The following is an 8,654-nucleotide window of genomic DNA, read 5'->3' as shown; positions in this document are numbered from 1 at the left end:
GGACTTTCTTCTCCACTTCCTTAATCAAATCAGGACCAAGAACTTATCGATCCTTAAGCTCGTACCAATTCAATGGCGTACTACACTTTCTCCCATATAAAGCCTCATAGGGAGCCATATTAATTCTTGACTGATAGCTATTGTTGTAAGCAAATTCGACAAGTGGAAAATACTTCTCCCAAAATCCTTTGAACTTGATTACACAAGCTCTTCACATATTTTCTAAAATTCGAATGGTTCTCTCAGACTGTCCATCCATCTGAGGATGAAAACTTGTACTCAAGTTCAGTCAAGTCCCTAATGCTCCATGCAAAGTCTTCTAAAATCTAGATGTAAATCGAGGATCTCGGTCAGAAACAATCGAAACAGGCACACCATGTTGTCTAAGTATCTCTTTAATGTACAATATCACATACTTTTCCATGAAGAAATCAATTCTAACCATAATGAAATGTGTTGACTTAGTTAATCAATAAATTATCACACAAATCAAATCTCTTTTATTTGGAGTCAAAGGTAACCCCGTCACAAAATCCATCGTCACACTCTCTCATTTCCACTGAGGAATGGAGATTGGTTGCAACAATCCTGAAGGGACTTGATGCTCAGTTTTGACTTGCTGACACGTTAAACATTTGGACACAACTTTTGTAATTCTTCTTTTCATTATGGGCACCAATAACGACTCTTGAGATCCATGTACATTTATTTCCACCAGGGTGCATTGTCAACTGACTACAGTGAGCTTCTGTCAACAGATCATTCTTCAATTCCTCCTCATTCGGAATCACGAACGTCCCCCACTAATACAAATTCCCATAAAGTTTAACTTCAAAATATTTAATTTTTTCCTTCTTTACTTACTCTATTCTTTTTAAACATCTTTAATCTTTTCCATGCAATTCTTTGATTCGATCCAAAAACGTTGGCCTCAGCTTTAATTCTGCACATAAAGCACCATCTCCATTCAATGAAAATCTTGCATCTAAAACTCATAAGGCTGAAAACGTTTTCTGACTTAGTGCATCAGCTACCACATTGGCTTTTCCACGATGGAAATCAATAACTACATCATAATCTTTAAGAAGCTCGATCCACCTTCTCTGTCGCAGATTTAACTCTTTCTGAGTCATCAGATACTTTAAACTCTTATGATCCATATAAAGGTAGAAACATTCACCATATAAGTAGTGACGCCATATCTTGAGGGCGAACACTATCGCAACTAACTATAAATCATGTGTTGGATAATTCTTCTCATGCGGTTTTAATTGTCTCTGTCGAAACGATTTTTTTCTAAGAGGAGAGAGATTTTAAAAAAACCACGTTATTTTTAATTATCCCTTTCTTGTGATTAATTTTTAATTAAAAATGCGACTTAAAAAACCTCTCATTTCAAAAAATTTGGGATTCCTTTTAAATAAAAACGTATGGTTCGAGGAGTCGCCACCATTCTTTAATTAGGGTGTGAATGGGCACCCAAAAATGTTATGTCATTTTAAATAAAAATTAATTTTAATTAAAATGACAAGTTGAGGTCTGCGTTACCTAGATCCGAGTTCGGGAGTCGGTTATATGTGGGGAAGGATTAGCACCCCCATAGCGCCCTAAATCGATACCTAATTGATTAATTAATGTATTTTCAATGAAATTTATAAACTCGGTTTTAATTTGATTTTTGATCCCTTAAAATAACAAAAAAGTGAATTTTATGACATTCAAAAGTGCCAAAATAATTTAAATTAAAATTACCAAGCCATTAGAAAGATAAAGAACATTCGATTATTTAAAAATATCGAGACCAGATCTTTAGGTGAGTTCTAACGACCTTTTCTCAACAAATTTAAATAGTCGAACATTTATTTTTCTTTCATTCCCAAATTTTAAAATGATGAATCAAAATTTTAGGTATCACTGATGGGATACACTTTTATTTTAAAATCGTCTAAAACGACTCTCTAGTGAGTTAAGAAAAACCATTTAAAAAATTTTAAATTAAAAGGGTATTACCCTTAATCTGATTATGTGATAGGGTTGAGTCATACACATGAGACTAACATGCAAATATTAATTAAAAAATAATTATCTACTTAATAAATATATAAAAAAAATGCCAAGCAATATACCATCATAATACAAAAATTATTTACATATACTTTGTAATTATAAATTATAAACTATATATATTAACATGTAATGCGTAAGTGTGACTTAAATACAAAAATAAAAACATAACGTGCCAAACTATAAATTTTAAAAAATATACATATCTAAAATGATGACTAAATTTAAATAAATGTGAAATTAAACATGTAAATTAAAAATAAACTAGTGACCCTAAACTATAATTTTACCAAAAACTTTTTAATATATAACTTAAACTAACTTAAACCTAAGCTAATCCTCACGCAGACTCCCACACAGCCACTTAGCCTCTCTTCCTTTCTCTTTTCCACGCACGGTGCTGCCTCACCCAAGCGAGCATCATCGCCGTTCAGAACCCCAAACCTTTATCTCTAGCCACCAAACCCAACAACCCAGTAACCTATACCGACCACCTAACATCCCATAACCTTAATCCCACTCTTGATCGAAACTCTCTCCCTCATCACTCATATGGCTCATCTCATAAATCTTAACCCCGACCACCGTAAATGATGAACGACCTTCGAACCCAACTTGCACAGCAAAAAAACCTCTAATAGACCACTCTACACGACCGAGCACCAAGTAAAACACTAAACTCTTCTTTTATTTCACACCTCAAAAGAAAATCCACTGTTTGCTAAAAACTTAAGTTTTGAAAATGTAATTATTTTTCAATTCTGATTTTTAATCTCTCAAAGCCTCACATATGCTCACGACCGACGCTGCTGTGCTATGAAACTATGAATAGATATGTCACGCATGAAACAAACTCCGATCGAGACTAGCAGCATAACAGGTAAATTGAGACTAGCTTAATATTTCTACTTATTTTGAAAGAAAAATGATAAACATGCACTTGGTATTTCTTTGAAAGAGAAAAAAAGCCCCTGTGTTTACATTAACCTTCGAATTAGAGGAAGAAAAAAAAAACCTTTTTTACACACTGTCTCGAATAGCAGAACTCTCTATATCCATTTTCCCTACTGATAAAATTCCCCTAGTTCGAATGGTCCCATCCCTTCTTTCTCTTCTAGCTTTCGATCTCTTTTTTATTGTTGATTTCCAGTTTTCTTACTGAAAGAGATCCCCTCGCTATTTGTTGATGATTTCCCCCTTTTCGAATGGTTGTTGATCACCCCTTTTATCGTTGAAATTCCCTTGTTCCAATCCTCTGTTTGCTAATTTCCTTGTGTTTGGTAGGATAATGACAAGTTTAGGTGAAATCATCCTTTAATTTTTGGGGTTATGTGTTTGGTTTTGAATTTGGTACATTTTTCGGTGGATGATTGATTTTTTATTGACTTTGGAGGATTTGTTGTAGGTTTACGTGAGATGCTGAAGATGGCATTTGAGATGGTCACGGGTCGGGTCTCTGCTAGACACGGGTTTGGATTTGGGTCTTGGGATTGAACCAAGTTACTTGTAATTATTTTGGGACTGTTGGATTTTTGTTGGAATTGCATTGGGCTCTGGGATTTTTGTTGTTGTAAGCTTCAGGCCTGGTTAAAAATGGGTGTCTTTAGCTTCCCTCATTTTCACATTCTTGTAGGGCAAAGACAAAAAACAAACAACAAGTTTTTATCCAGTTCCATCTCTGTGCTTTAAAATTTGATGAGGGATCTTCTCTCTCTTCTTTGAACAATCTTCGACTAGCGAGTTCGCTTCCTTTTGCTTCAGGGACTATTGGAATCGAACAATCTGCTACCAACGGGTTCTCTCCCTCTTGTTTTAGGGAGTATGGAACTCAAACATTCTTCTGCCAACGAGTTTGCTCTCTTTATCTTCAGGGAGTATAGAACTCGAACAATCTTCTACCAACGGGTTCGCTCCTTCCTGTTTCAGGGAGTATTGAACTCGAACAATCTTCTTTAAACGGGTTCATTCCCTCTTACGTCAGGGATTATAGAAGTCGAACAATCTTCTGTGAACGGGTTTGTTCCCTCTTGCCTTAGGGAGTATAGAACTCGAACAATCTTCTGCCAACGAGTTCGCTCCCTCTTGTTTCAGGGAGTATAGAACTCGAACATTCTTCTGCCAATGCGTTCACTCCCTCCTGCCAACAGGTTCACTCCCTCCTACTTCAGGGAGTATAAAATTCGAAAAATCTTCTGTGAATGGGTTCGCTCCACTATTCTTCCGTGAAGGCTTAAGATGATTTGCTTCACTACTCTTTTGTGAAGGCTTAAGATGATTTGCTTTTCTTCAATTATTAAACTTTGGCTCAATTGTCATCTGAACCCCTTTTTTCATAGTTTCTAAACTAGTTATCCCCATCTTGATGCGTCAATATCTTCTATCTTCAACTATATTTGGCAAACCTGTAAATGCTTAAATCATCATGCAATTATGAATGTCATGATCCTATTCATGCCTAAAATGTATGCAATTATACGATTTTAATGTGTTTTCTTCTTCGATGGAACACCCTCTCCTTTTAATCTCAAAGGAACTTGGTTTTATCTTAGGCACGGAACATTCGACTAGTCCACCCCAGCTAACAATCTCAATACCATATTCCTCGGGACCTTGACTTTTTTTTCTTCTTGAAACCCGTCAGTACCCATGACCAACCTCTTGATTAATGACAATCTCTTTGGGTCAACCTTTAATGACTGATATTTTCTATGACTTCCAAGATTTTAACTTACCATAACCATACAAGCTTATATGTTAAAACAATTTTCAACTTCAGAATACCTGTATTTTTCGAAACCTTTTTCATAATAATACAAAATGATTTCATGTACCACAAGTTAAGTTATATATTTTAACTTTTCAAAATTAGATGCTTGTAAAAGAGAAATTGACAAGGAAAAATATCTCTTTATTTTATAAATGCAGAGAATTTTTAGACAACTACATGGAAAACTTTTATTTGGAAAAAGTAAAAGAACCAAAAGAATAGGCATCTTCAAATATCAATGACACAAATGCTTTTGAACTTGCACGCCGTTAGAATAACTCGAGCGTAGCTTTTGTCAAAATGATCTCCAAAATTAAGATGATGCTTAAGAGTGTGAAGCTATTTCTGAACTCCCAAATCTTACATTCTTGGATGCCTTAAACCAGTATCGAATCTCATGTGCATTCAATTTTTCTCTTGGCTATTTTCATCGAGACTCATTAATCTTTAGTCTCATTCCTAACCACCGAATGAGATAATTAATAACCATATCAGGAGCACTTTCAACTTCCAGAACCTCCGCTGTGCAAGAATTCTCATTTTTCTTCTTTTTTTCATTTTTTTCTTCAAGCAAAATATTTCATAACTGCGTTGGAATTCACTAGGTAGGGTAATTACGACCCGTCCATCTCAGTAAGATCTAGAGCTTGCACAAAAATGATCTTCTTTACAACATAAGATCCTTCCCAATTTGACATTCATTTCCCTCGAAAATCCTTTTGAATAGGTAATATCCTTTTAAGCACCATATCTCCTTCGTGGAATTCTCGAATATGAACTTTCTTATCATATGCTTGTATCATCCGCTTCTGGTACATCTGACCATGACAAATAGCTTTCAATCTCTTTTCTTCAATCAAATTTAATTGGTCATTTCTGGCTTGTACCCATTCTGCCTCATTTAGCTTCACCTCTGACAAAACCCGAAGTGAAGGAATTTCCACTTCAATAGGGAGGACAACTTCCATCCCATAAACTAAAGAAAACAGAGTTACCCCAGTTGACGTTCGTACTGAAGTTCGATAGTCAAACAGAGCAAATGGAAACTTCTCATGCCAATCTTTATAAGTCTCGGTCATCTTCTCTATAAGCATCTTAATGTTTTTTATTAGCTGCCTCCATTTCCCCATTCATCTTTGGGCGATAAACAGTGGAATTATGATGCTTTATTTTGAATTTCTCACAGACAGTTTATCATCTTGTTGTTTAAATTCAATGCATTGTCAAAGATAATTCTCTCATATAAGCCATATCTATAGATGATTTCCTTCTTTAAGAACTTACATACTGTGGACTGGGTAACATTAGAATATGAAGCTGCTTTTACCATTTGGTGAAGTAATCTATTGCTACCAGAATGAAGTGATGTCCATTTGACGCTTTCGACTAAATTTGTCCAATAACATCTATATCCCACATAGAGAACGGCCACAGAGCTGTCATCACATGCAACAGATGAGGAGTAGTGTGTATCTTATCTCCATAAATCTAATATTTATGACATTTTCGGGCATAATTGATACATTCTGTTTCTATAGTTGACCAATAAGACCCAAATCTCATAATATGCCTAGCCATAACTTGCCCATTAGCATGGGCACCACATATTCCTTCATGCACTTCTTCGAGAACTATTTTGGCTTCTTTAGTGTCCGCACACCTTAACAAAACCTGATATAGGCTTTTCTTGTAAAGGGTCTCACCATCAAGCACATACCATGACGCCATTCTTCTAATGGTTCTCTTATCATTCTCAGTGGCTTATTCTGGATAACTTTGATATCTTATATACTGCAAGATATCATAATACTAAGGGTTTCCATCTTCTTCTTCTTCATCAATATTAAAACAATGGGCTGGATACTCATAAGCCTTCATTTCAATATGCGTCATATTTGAATTCTCGTTCATCTTAAATGCTGTCGCCAGTGTGGCCAAGGCATCTGCCATTTGATTCTCTTCTTTGGGGAGGTAATTGAAGGTTACTTCTTCAAATTCTTCAACAAGTTTCATAACCAACTTACGATATTCTACGAATTTGGGATCTTTTGTTTCTCATTCTCCTTTGAGTTGGTAGATTACCAGAGCTGAATCCCCATATACCTTGAGATTTTCACTTTGAGTTCAATAGCGGCTCTGAGGCCCATGACACAAGCCTCATACTCAGCCATATTACTTGTACAATCAAAATTGAGCTGACTAGTAAAATAATAATGCTCTTCCTCTGGTGAGACCAAGATTGTCCCAATCCCATGCCCTAAGGCGTTTGAAGCACCATCAAAATTCATCTTCCAGTATTTAATGGTGGATGAAATTGTTTCTTCCACTGAAATAGCCATTAAATCCTCATCTAGAAATTCAAAGTTCAACGGCTCATATTCTTCAGAAGCTCTACTTGCAATGAATTCTGCTATAACACTCCCTTTAACCGCCTTCTGAATTATATACTGGATATCAAATTCAGACAACAAGATTTGCCAACGGGCTAATCTTCCAGATATTATAGGTACACCCATTAAATACTTGAAAGGGTCCAGCTTGGATATAAGCCAAGTAGTATGATACAACATATACTGCCTAAACCTTATGGTAGCCCATACTAAAGCGCAACACAGTTTTTCAATTAGTGAGTATTTGGTCTTGCATTCAGTGAACTTCTTACTGAGATAATAGATAGCCCTCTCATTCTTCTCATTTTGATCATGTTGTCACAATACACACCCCCATTGAATTTTCATTAACTGATAAATAAAGAATTAAAGGTTTGTCTGAGATGGGTGGCACTAAGATTGGAGTATTCAAAAAATATCTCTTCACGGCTTCAAAAGCCTCTTGATAATCCTCAAACCTATTTCTGTGTTCTTAGGGGTGGTAAATCTTGAATGGCTTTTACTTTATCTGGATTTATTTTAATTTCTCTTCGGCTTATTACGAATCCCAAAAGCTTTCCAGATGTTACCCCAAAAGTACATTTACTTGGGTTAAGTTTTAGCTGGCACTATCTTAATCTTTGAAAGAGCTATCTTAAATTCTCAATATATTCCTCCTCTGTCTTGTCCTTGACAATCATATCATCGACATAAACTTCTATTTCTTTATGCATCATGTCACGAAATAACGTCACAATGGCCCTCTGATATGTTTCCCCTGCATTCTTCAATCTAAACGGCTTGACCTTGTAACAAAATGTTCCCCACATAGTGACAAACATTGTTTTCTCCATATCTTCAGGGTGCATTTTAATTTGATTGTAGCCATAGAAACAATCCATAAATGAGAATAAAGAATTCATGGCAGTATTGTCCACTAGAGTGTCTATATGTGGCAAAGGAAAACTATCCTTTGGACTAGCTCTATTAAGATCTCTATAGTCGCACACATTCGAACTTTCTCATCCTTATTTGGTACTGGGAAAATATTCGCCACCCACTCAGGATATTTGGCTACATTAAGAAACTCGGCATCAAATTGTTTCTTCACTTCTTCTTTAATTTTGAGCAACATCTCAGGTCTAATTGTTCTCAGTTTTTGTTGTACAGGCTTACACTTATGCTTTATTGGCAATTTATGGACAACCAATTCTGTATCTAGACTTGTCATATCTTCATACGACCAAGCAAATACAACCTTGAATTCTTGAAGTAATTCTATTAAGTTTTGTTTTCCTTCAGCAGATAGAGTGATACCAATCTATACTTCTTTTTTATCCTCATCCGTCCCCAAATTCAAGATCTCAGTAAGCTCTTAATGAGGCATAATCAGTTTATCTTCTCGTCCCACCATTTTTAGCAATTCAGAAGGTAGTTCACATTCCTTATCATCA

The sequence above is a fragment of the Hibiscus syriacus genome, unplaced genomic scaffold (genome assembly GCF_006381635.1).
Source record: "Hibiscus syriacus cultivar Baekdansim isolate YM2019G1 unplaced genomic scaffold, ASM638163v2 tig00110271_pilon, whole genome shotgun sequence".
Lineage (NCBI taxonomy): Eukaryota > Viridiplantae > Streptophyta > Magnoliopsida > Malvales > Malvaceae > Hibiscus > Hibiscus syriacus.
The sequence above is the reverse complement of the archived record's forward strand: the minus strand, read 5'-3'. Positions refer to the sequence as shown.